This window comes from Myxine glutinosa, chromosome 2 (assembly GCF_964187855.1).
Source record: "Myxine glutinosa chromosome 2, kmMyxGlut1.1, whole genome shotgun sequence".
NCBI lineage: Eukaryota > Metazoa > Chordata > Myxini > Myxiniformes > Myxinidae > Myxine > Myxine glutinosa.
Window position 1 is genome coordinate 193,833,891 of NC_136262.1, and position 10,759 is coordinate 193,844,649.

A 10,759-nucleotide genomic window follows, 5' to 3' on the forward strand; every position below is an offset into this window, starting at 1 on the left:
GAAGCCCAAAGACGCTTGAATGAGCTTCCTGCACCTCTCGACTGGCAGTTTGGCCCACTATTCTTGTGCAAACTGCTCCAGTTTCCCCAAATTTAAAGGGTGCCTTCTGCCAACTGCTGTTTTCAGATCTCCCCACAGGTGTTCATTGGGATTTAGATCTGGACTCATTGCTGGCCACTTCAGAACTGTCCAGCGTTTTATCTTGAACCATTCCTGGGTGCTTCTTGAAGTGTGTTTGGGGTCATTGTCCTGCTGCATGACCCATGACGTTCGACAGAGACCCAGCTTTCTGACACTGAGTTGAACATTGCGCTCTAAAATGCCTTAGTAATCTCCTGAATTCATGATGCCATGTACACATTCAAGGCACGCAGTGCCAGAGGCAGCACAGCAACCACAAAACATCACTGAACCTCCTCCATGTTTGACTGTAGGGAAGGTGTTCTTTTCTTTGAAGGCTTCATTTTTTTTTCCTGTAAACATAGAGATGATGTGCTTTACCAAAAAGCTCTAATCTGGTCTCATCTGTCCACAGGACATTCTCTTAGAAGGATTTTGGCTTGTTCAGGTGTGTTTTGGCAAACTCCAGTTGGGCTTTCTTATGTCTCTCTCAGCAGGGGAGACCTCCTGGGTCTCCTAGATTAGAACTCCCTTTCATTGAGTTGGTGACGGATGATGCAAGTTGAAAATGTCGTACCTTGTGTCTGAAAGTCAGCTTGAATCTGTTTGGCAATTGATCGAGGAGATTTCTCCACCATTCGAACAATCCTTCGCTGCAATCTTCAATCAAGGTTTTGATGCGACAATGTCCAGGGAGGTTGGCTACAGTGCCATAGGTCTTAAACTTCCTGATAACATTGAGTACGGTGGACACAGGAACATCAAGGTCTCTGGAGATGGACTTGTAGCCTTGAGATTGTCCATGCTTGGCTACAATCTTGTGTCTGACCTTTTCAGACAATTCTCTGGTTTTCTTTCTTTTCACAATGCTTATTGCAGTACAAACAGTGGCACAAAACAGCAGAATGACCCCTTTTATTTATACAAACTGGTTGTATGAGTGATTTTTATATTGCAGTCACTTGCAACTCACCACAGGTGAGTTCAATTCCAAAGTAAAGGAGAATCACCTGCTTTAAATCGAATTCTTTCTCACAACTTCTAAAAGGTTCCAATAATATTGTCTGGGCCATTTTAGGATTTCTGTGTGAAATAAGCTAAGATTTAGTAATTTTTTCAGCTTTTTTTGTTTTGTTCCACTGCAAACCAAAGAAATACAAATGTGGATACCAAAATATTTTTTTAATTTCAATAATTTTCTGGAAGAAATGGTGCATTATTTGAAAAAAGTGCAAGGGTGCCAATATTTTTAGCCACGATATATATATATATTGTTACGGAACCCAACGTCGGCCTCTGTTCCCCTTATCGAGGGGGGATTAATCCCCTCGTCTATGACTAACCGACGTGGTCCCGGGGGTATGACGTCACACCCGGTCGGCGCTGGGTAGGGTATTAGGCCCAACCGTCCTATGACCTAAATACCAGCGCCTCTCGGTACGCGAGGAAATACTCCCGCTCACGGCCGCAGCATAATAGATTGGTTGCGCCGAGCGAAGCGAACTGCGGCGTGAGCCGTTTATCGAAGGGGCTAAACCCGATTCCTATGCGTCGGCCGAATCGCGCCATGTATACTCAATTTGGAAACCTCTAAAGCGACCGAATGTGAAGAAGAAGACAAAGTAGGAAGAACAGGGATTTATTATTATTTACACACAACTAAAGGAAGAAAAGCAATCAAAGTAATATACAAGGAAATGGAAGAATCAGAAGGACACAGGGCAATTTCTAGCTTATCTATGCAGTCTTACTTAAACCCAGGGACAAGACACACAAAACAAACTCACGTACACGAATGGGGAATTTCAGAGTGGATTGGCTGGAGGGAGAGGAAGGTAGGACCACAAGGCTGGAAGGTTTGGCAGGGCGCACAGCAAGCAGGTCCTTTCCGGGCTGGGAGCGAGCAGGGCGGCGGCGGCACATGTATCTCGTCCTTCCTCGACATGCCTCGGGCTCTTTTGTCATCTGCTGCGGTCCTCTCCTCCCTCAAAATCGTCTGACGCATCTCTCTCCCTCAATCATCTCTTGCGCGATTTTCGCATGCATATATCATACCTCAAGCGTGGGTGTGACACGACCTCATCTGTTTCGGTACCGCCCTCCCCCGTGCTCTGTTTCGTGACCTTATATGGCAATGCCACGGGCTTGTCTCCTTATTTGGGCATGGAGCCGAATGGCGCGCCCCTCGTGGCGAGCCACGGGATTGTCTCCTTATTTGGGCATGGGGCCGAACAGCCCCGCCCCTCCTGTCCAAACAGAGCACGGAGCACATATTCATTATAGCAGCAAGCACCGCTTCCAAAGCCAGGCCAGTTGAGGGGGCGCGCACCCCACGCTTGTTAAGTTGCGTTACCCAGAGAGGGAGAGTTCGGCTGGGAAAGGTAATTATTGAAGGGGAGCTATCCTTATTTGATTCGGTGCAATGCAATGAATTAGTCGACCACAGAGCCTTATACTGACATTTACTAAGGACATAACTACTGAGGGGAAACTTATGATTGGCTACGTGTGTGCGATGGCCTAACTAAGGACGACCTTTGACCTTTACAATTGGAGGTATTTACAAGGAATATTTACCGCAAATTACACACACAGTTCCCAAATCCTCAACACTATACAATTTTAGAAACAGGAATATAATTCCTGCGAGGGGCTAAGTGTGAAAAAATTCTGACTCAATGCGGGGCTCGAACCACGGACCTCCGTTGATAACGTGTCAACAGCCCACTGCGCTATTGAGCCATATATATTGTATATATATATATTGTATATATATATATACAATACTGGACCAAAGTTTTAGAACACCTCAATCTTTCCAGTTTTTGTTGAAATTTAAGCAATTCAAGTCCAGTGAATATCCTGAAATAGTACAAAGGCAAGCAGGAAGACAGACAGACCATTATAACCCTTAAAATTGTCTGTCTTTCCTTTAGAGAAATTGCAAAGAAAGCCAAGGTGTCAGTGAGTACAGTTTCCTGCACCATCAAAAGGCCCTTGGAAACTGGAGGAAACTCTGACAGGAAGAGGTCTGGCAGACCCAAAGCCACAACAGAATCAGAAGACAAGTTTCTGAGAGTCAACAGCTTGCGTGATTGGCGTCTCAAAGGACAACAGCTTCAAGCACAGCTTAACACTGGTCGAAGTAAGCAAGTCTCAGTTTCAACTGTGAAGAGAAGACTTCGAGCTGCAGGTTTGACAGGTCGAGTGGCAGTAAGAAAGCCATTGCTAAGATGGCAAAATAAGAAAAAGAGGCTTGCCTGGGCCATGAAGCACCGCCAGTGGACTACTGAAAACTGGAAGAAGGTCTTATGGACCGATGAATCAAAATTTGAAATCTTTGGTTCATCATGCAGGGTTTTTGTAGGCCATCGAGTAGGCGAAAGGATGGTTCCTCAGTGTGTGACACCAACTGTCAAACATGGAGGAGGAAGTGTGATGGTCTGGGGCTCTGTTGCTGGATCCAGAGTCGGCGACTTGCACAGAGTGACTGGCACCCTGAACCAAAAGGGCTACCACAGCATTTTGCAGTGCCATGCAATACCCTATGGTATATGCCTAGTTGGTCAGGGGTTCATCCTACAGCAAGATAATGACCCTAAACCCACCTCCAGGCTTGGTCAAAACTACCTTCGAGGAAAAGAACAAGACGGTCGGCTTCAAATCATGGAATGGCCAGCACAGTCTCCAGACTTAAACCCCATCGAGCTGGTTTGGGATTAACTGGACAGAAGGGTGAAAGCAAAGCAACCTACAAGTGCAACACATTTGTGGGAACTTCTGCAACAGTGTTGGGAAGAACTTCCCGAACAATATTTGATTTCCATTGCAGAAAGAATGCCACGAGTGTGTTCGGCGGTTATATCTGCAAAAGGTGGCTACTTTGCCGAGTCAAAAATTTAAATTAAATTTTGTTAAACAAAATGATTCTATGATTTCATTTTTTATCTCCAATTGTTTATTTGTTCTATGCTTAATTTCAGAGTACATTGAGACATTAAACTGCGTAAATTTCAATAAAAACTGGAAAAATTTAGGTGTTCTTAAACTTTTGATCGGTAGTGTATATCATATTCTAAAGGAGACTTCAAATAGGAAAATGAAATAATCTCTCTTCCTTCTAATCATACTTCTTGTAGCATTTGTCAAAAGCCCTCTTGGACTTGCAGGTCTTGCCTCGATTCATGCACTCTCACCTTTCAGCTATCCATCCTGGGTTTGAATCTCAACCCAGCTATAAACTGTCATCCTGGTGCTTTGTACGCATAGCAGGGTGAGGCATCAATGCCTGCGTTGTTCCTCAGATGGTTTTTAAACTGGGTATCCTGTCTTTAGTTGGTAGATGTTGAAAACTTCCATTGCGTCATTCGCAAAGTGTCGGCGAGTTATCGCCGGCACCCAGAACAGATTAAAAATTCCTGCCCTGACCAACAGCTGGCACTGCATCAGCAGCACAGCAGAGCTCCCAACAATGATGCAACCAGGTGACACATGCTGCACACGAATAAATGAATTGCCTTCTTCTTCACACCTGCCAGATAATTATTAAATAACATTTTGGGCCTCTTTCTGGTTGCTGACATGAATTGCTGCATATTGTTTGAAAAGCTAACTTCAATACACCGCATTAAATATTATATTTTGATTTAAAAAATTATTTTGAATTTTCTTTAAGCACTTGGTGATAAAACGATAATTCTCCACCTATAAACATTTGTACAGAAATTTATTTCATTACAACAAACGAGTCGATCCTGCTTATTGTATTTCCCTAAATTGTATTTCAGTCAATTGCACATGGAAGGCATTCCAATTCATCATTCCGGCTTCAATTTATGCCTGAGGCATGTACGGAAATTTAATCTGAAATGATTTTCCAACAAACAAAAGTAGCTTCATTTTCTTTATTTTAAATTTTTAAATTTAAAAAAATAACTTCATGAGAAACCAAATCAAAATGAATCTTATCATCATAATAAATGATAAACTAAATTGAAATGTAACAACACCTGAACAAAGAACAGGTAAACAAAGTTTAACAGCAGTTCGTGATAGATAGGTCTGTAGCTGATGATACCGACAACACATGACAAATTTCCCAGCTATCTATTTCAACATTAGCTTGTCCTTATCCTCTTTGAAACCACCAACATCTGATTAACGCGACAGCAGAGTAATGCTGTGCCTGATTTGTTGCTGATTGTCCGTTTATAGAACAATCAACAACATAAATCAAAGGCAAAATGCTTCCTCGACTTCTATCTTATTATTGGAGTGTGGGTGACATACACGGAAACATAGTACAGAGAAACACTGGAGGCCTTTTGCCCTGTCTTGCTTGTGTCCGACGCACACCCAGCACCTCGGCCCTCTGCAAGTAATGCTAATTACTGTATACAACTAGCCCCAAGCAGGGAATTTGATCAATGTCTTACAACTAGCCCCAAGCAGGGAATTTGATCAGGGTCCCAGCATGTACAATGACCTCTTTGTGGAAGATTCCACGCCATGTTTAATGCCAATGACCTGAATGGAGATGGGACAGCCGACCTCCAAGGTGACATTTCACAAGAATAGCAGATTTCAGTCATCCGACCCTTTCGGAGATCAAAGTCGGACGAGACAAGCTTGACGTCTAGCCCATTACCAACTGAGCGATCTTGTCACTACAAAGAAGGCCCTCTTTCTTCATCACATTTACAAAACAGTGAACAAATGGAGGGAAATACTTGAAAAAACAAAGCTTTTCGAAAATGATAAAGTGTCTTTTTGTTTTCAATTATATTCATACAAAAGTATTATGCAATGCAATGCCTTACAGTTTTCCTTCGCTAAAAACATACAAACCTGGAGAAGTTTCAGACTGCGGCCTACAATTGACTGCTCGCTGAGCTGCAACCATGCTCGAATTTATCTCTTTGAGAATGAAAGGAACTTCAATATATTTCTTATAAATGAGTAGCTCGACTACAAAGTAGGCATCGGAGGCAGGGAAAATAACCTTGGTCCACCCAGAGGATTGGGAGGAATTTTTTTCAGAGGAAAATATCCCATCTGTGTTTGAATGGCAAGTAAGTTCCCGGAGTGACTGAATGAAGTTATATTGGTAAACTAGGAAGAGTACCCGTCCCAAGTGATGGGAAAAGCCAGCAAAAGTATTAGTCCCCTCTGACGGAAAAGGTTTAAGTTAAACTATCGATTTAAATGATATTTAATGGATTTTAAGAAGGTTAATTGTGTTGCACTGTTGGTTTCACTCAGGGACAAAGCTCTGAGCTACTTATACCATCCACCGCAAAATGGTGGTGCAACATGGGGCCGCGGAGGTTGGATTTGTCCAAAAAGAGGGCAAAATATCCAGTTTGCGAAATAAAATTTGGCATTAACATTACTCATGCCTGTTCCCCCGTCATTTCAAAAGTGAATGTTGAGCTTTTCAAACGCAGTGTGGAAAGCGGCCGCCGTAATCGGGAGACAGACAAATGCATGGGCAGACACCACGGTCCACAACATATATAATAGATGACATCCCTTCCAAGGAACTTCAACACGGAAAGAGACCATTCGGCTCATCAAGCCTGTACAATGGTTACAAACCTTTTTTGTATGCAGAGTCAAAGCTCATGGAAGAGCTAGAACACTAAACAGATTAGGACACAACAGGCCAAAATAAACAGTAGTGAGAAGGTCGAGGGGGTCATCAACAGTGGAGTTGAAGGACAAAATAAAGGTAGAATTGGACAAACAATGGGCTGTAGAGAAATGGGGTGGACAGGATGGATACAGAAGGAAACTTCTTCTCCCCACTCACCTCGCCCTCCCAACCCCACTCTCTCTCTCCCACTCCTCTCTGCCTCACCCACTCCCTCCTCCTCCCCCATACCCCACTCATATTCACACGAGTTCGAACAGAATACGTAACCATGGCAACAGTTTTTTTTCAACCAAGTAAATTGATGATTACCTTTGCAACAGTAGATAATTGGGTGAACCTTCAGAACAGGGGTTGGAATTCAAAACCACAAACATGTTTTTGGGAGCTGAATACATTGCCAGTGAAAGGAGAAGAAGATGTCGTGGTGTGCGGAATACATAGAAACACTCCGCTGGGGCCGGTATCAATAACAGTCACTACATGGATGGCAATCTTACGCACTTGTGGCACTACATTAATTAATAAACAATTCATATTAATAAAGAGATGCATAATAAAAGAATACCTGATTTTTTTTTATACATCATCAAGGTTCGTGAAACAGACAATGACGTTCACGGGAGGAACAAAAGTTGACACAAAAATAATCCTGATAATAAACCAGTTGACACCTGATAATAAAATAAAATCAAAATATGGTGTAAAATAAAATCAAATAATCAAATATATCAGCTTTTAATAAGCCTGTACGATACAATAGTCAATCATGATGGGTATGTCAAATTTAACACAACACAGGGGATTATACACACAAAGTTATGGATTACATCCAATTAATTATTTGCAATAAGGGAATGGGAAACAGGAATGGGTTGAAATGGGATACTAAACATGAATGGGTCAAAGTGTTTGGCGAGATTTATTTGATTTGCTTTGGGTGTAAATGCGAAATGCACAAACCTATGGTGTATAGATAAGCACAGGCTTATTCACTTCTGAAATAAATTTTAAAATGCAAAATAAAAAAATAAAACAATAACTCGGGTGATGTAACAGCCTCAACTGCTTCCGAAATAATTTTACGGGAGGTGCATAGGCACAGAACGCTGGCTTGATTGCTCAATACTTCAAAAACAATAACAACTCGGGTTATGTAATGAAGCCAAACATTGCTATTGCTTATGTACATATATACCACATTGTGTTTATATAGCTTGGATTGATTCCAATTCTACTCGGCCATAACGAAATTATCCTATAGGCCAGAAGGCTTGAAGCCTGGGGCCTACACAAACTGCGTGCCTCGGAACGTGTGACTCCGATTAGCTGAAGCATTTCAACATTTGATGATGCTTTTAATTGTCGCTGTTGGTGTTTTTCATCCTGAAGATAAAAGTTACAGGTAGCTCATGGCGATTGTGAATACTAGTACCCGACTGCAAAGCCACAATGAGCTGGCGAAGCCAAAGCCTCTTGCCACTATTTTACCCATCACTGTGGCATCAGTAGGTTAGGTAGTTGGTAGTAGGTAGGTGTAGTAGGTACCGTCGGTGTAGTAGGTGTAGTAGGTACCATTTGCATTCTGGATGAGATTAAAATTGATAAAATTTACTTCTTGATTAATTCGGTGAATTCTGTCTCAACTTCGGATATTTCCGGCCGTGAAAAACTATCCCCGACGGCCGCGAGATTTCTAAAAAATAATTCTTCGTCAATTTTAGAATATTTGACGCCGTTTTCACCCTCCGAAACGCGTAATAAGCTTTTTAAAAAATATTTTTCAAATGCTCGAATCTCATTGGTTCCAGTGTTTGGTGACGATTTTCGTTGAAGATAACCAGGCCCGTGCGGGCCGAGGTTGGTCTTAACGTATTTTATTTACAAATTAGATGTGCATTAGATTGTGAATCAAACAAAGACGGGTGAAACAAACTCCTATTGAACTTTTTCGCAATTGTTTTATGCAAACTTCCGCATCCAGTCGATGGCGGCCTCCATTGCGTGATTTGATTTTAGAAATATTTTTCAAATGCTCGAATCTCATTGGTTCCGGTGTTTGGTGACGCTTTTCGTTTAAGATAACCAGGCCCGTGCGGGCCGAGGTTGGTCTTAAAGTATTTTAATTATCAATTAGAGGTGCATAAGATTGTGAATCAAACAAAGACTGGTGAAAGAAACTCCTATTGAACGTTTTTCAATTTGTTATGCATCCTTCCGCATCCGCAAGATGGCGGCCTCCATTGCGCTTCGGAATTCTCAAGCCAAGGGATACAGCATAATCTGGTTTTCGACATAATACGTACGCGTTTATTGACAACACCGGCTTCGCCGGCTATACCACTTCTGCTTGGAGCAATTTTACCTGAGGTCCCACAGAGCATATTTTTTAATTCTATGAGGATTTTTTAAAAATACGTTTTTTCCTACATCTTTTCCGATTTCACTCTAGATTTCGACGTAATTATTTCGGTCTTGAGTTCCCATCATAAAAATATTGAATCAGATTTCAAATATCAGCTTTTAATAAACCTATACGATAATCTTGCCAGGAGCCAATCACAGTACACCCAGCCTCGCACAGCCAATCAGCGTAACTGTGGGAACGGAAGAACGGACAGCCATCCTTGTCTTATATATTGGTAAATGAGAATCAGAATCGAGTGGTGAAAAAGATGGTTCTTTATTTATCACATCAGTGATGTTCCTCAAATGTCGGCTGCACCACATGAGTGGAGGGCTATGATAAGCAAGCGGCCATGATGGAAGAAGCCAAATAACCACACAGGCCATACGTGCATCCATTCACCAATTGAACATTTAGGATTGTTGACAAAATAACCCTTCATTTGTTTGTATCCGTATAAGCTCTTATATTGTCAAATCAACATTTGATAACATCACTAAATTGGGCAAAGTTAAGGGTCAGGGGTGGGGAAGATGTATGGTGGGTGAGAGGGCAAGGGAGAGGAAGTGGAGATGACGAAGGAAAGCGACCGGTTAAAGTGCAAATAGATGTGAGACAATATCTGGGAAGCCAGCTGTGACCAACCTTTCCACAATGTCGGTTAGTGCAAAGATAGAATGCCCAGTCTTCCGTGGGGGCATTGTTCATGGCAGGCTATCCACGGAGGCAACGACCGACGGCCATGTTGGGCCTTCCCTTTTTGCAATCTGCGGTGCCGAGCGCGCCCGGTGCTTTGTTATTCTCCCAGAACCTGCCTCAGAAAGCATCAAATCCCTCGGTGGGTCAAATTCTTTTTTGGCACTCATTGCACGCAGGCCTTCGCCTCTCTGACAGCATCTGGGGAGGGGCAATGGGAAAAGAACGCAAAGGGAAGGGAAGCAAAAGATAAAGGAGGTCTGTCCTGAACGTAGCAGCAGATCCTTTCATGAAGCCATGACTGTGGGCCGAGCTGGCATTGTACCCGCACAATACCAACGTACTCTCATTACGTGAATTGATTTTACAAGGATGGAATTGTTGTTTACCTACCTCGATTCTTCTTCTTCTTCACATTTTCTCATACAGCTGAATACATTATTGATGCACGGCTCTCTGAAGGCTGTGATGTTCCATGTGATGTTGCAACCATGTTCAATGCTGTGATGTGCCATCTGCAGAATTCAAAATGGTATCTTGTTTTTTGGTTAATCGTCCACCGATTCTACATATGAGTATGTACGAACATATTATCAATCGCATCGTTTTAAAATAGGAAAGAATTGTTATCAGCCCATCCCCTGCACAGCAGAAGATGGGGTTTTGAATTGTGTGTGTGTGTGTGTGTGTGTGTGTGTGTGTGTGTGTGTGTGTGTGTGTGTGTGTGTGTGTGTGTGTCTGTCTGTCCGGGCCGTAAATGTTTTGCCATTTGTGTTTTGTCATCAAATTTTCACCAAAGCTTCATTATGATAATACGGAGAAGGCAAATTAAGAATTTTGTCAAAAGGTCAAAGGTCAAGTATCACATAAAATCGTCAATTTTC

At 42.4% G+C, this 10,759-nt stretch overlaps 1 long non-coding RNA gene across 1 annotated transcript in view; it reads right to left on the minus strand.

Moving 5' to 3' along the window:
- Positions 1 to 10,391, minus strand: part of LOC137422506 (uncharacterized) — a 32,735-nt gene extending 22,344 nt beyond the window's left edge. The window contains exons 1-2 of the long non-coding RNA XR_013622431.1: positions 10,269 to 10,391; positions 9,825 to 10,076 (exon numbers count right to left, since the gene is read on the minus strand). This is a non-coding gene — a long non-coding RNA (uncharacterized LOC137422506). The remainder of the gene's footprint in view (positions 1 to 9,824; positions 10,077 to 10,268) is intronic.
- Between the last annotated feature and the right edge of the window lie 368 nt (positions 10,392 to 10,759).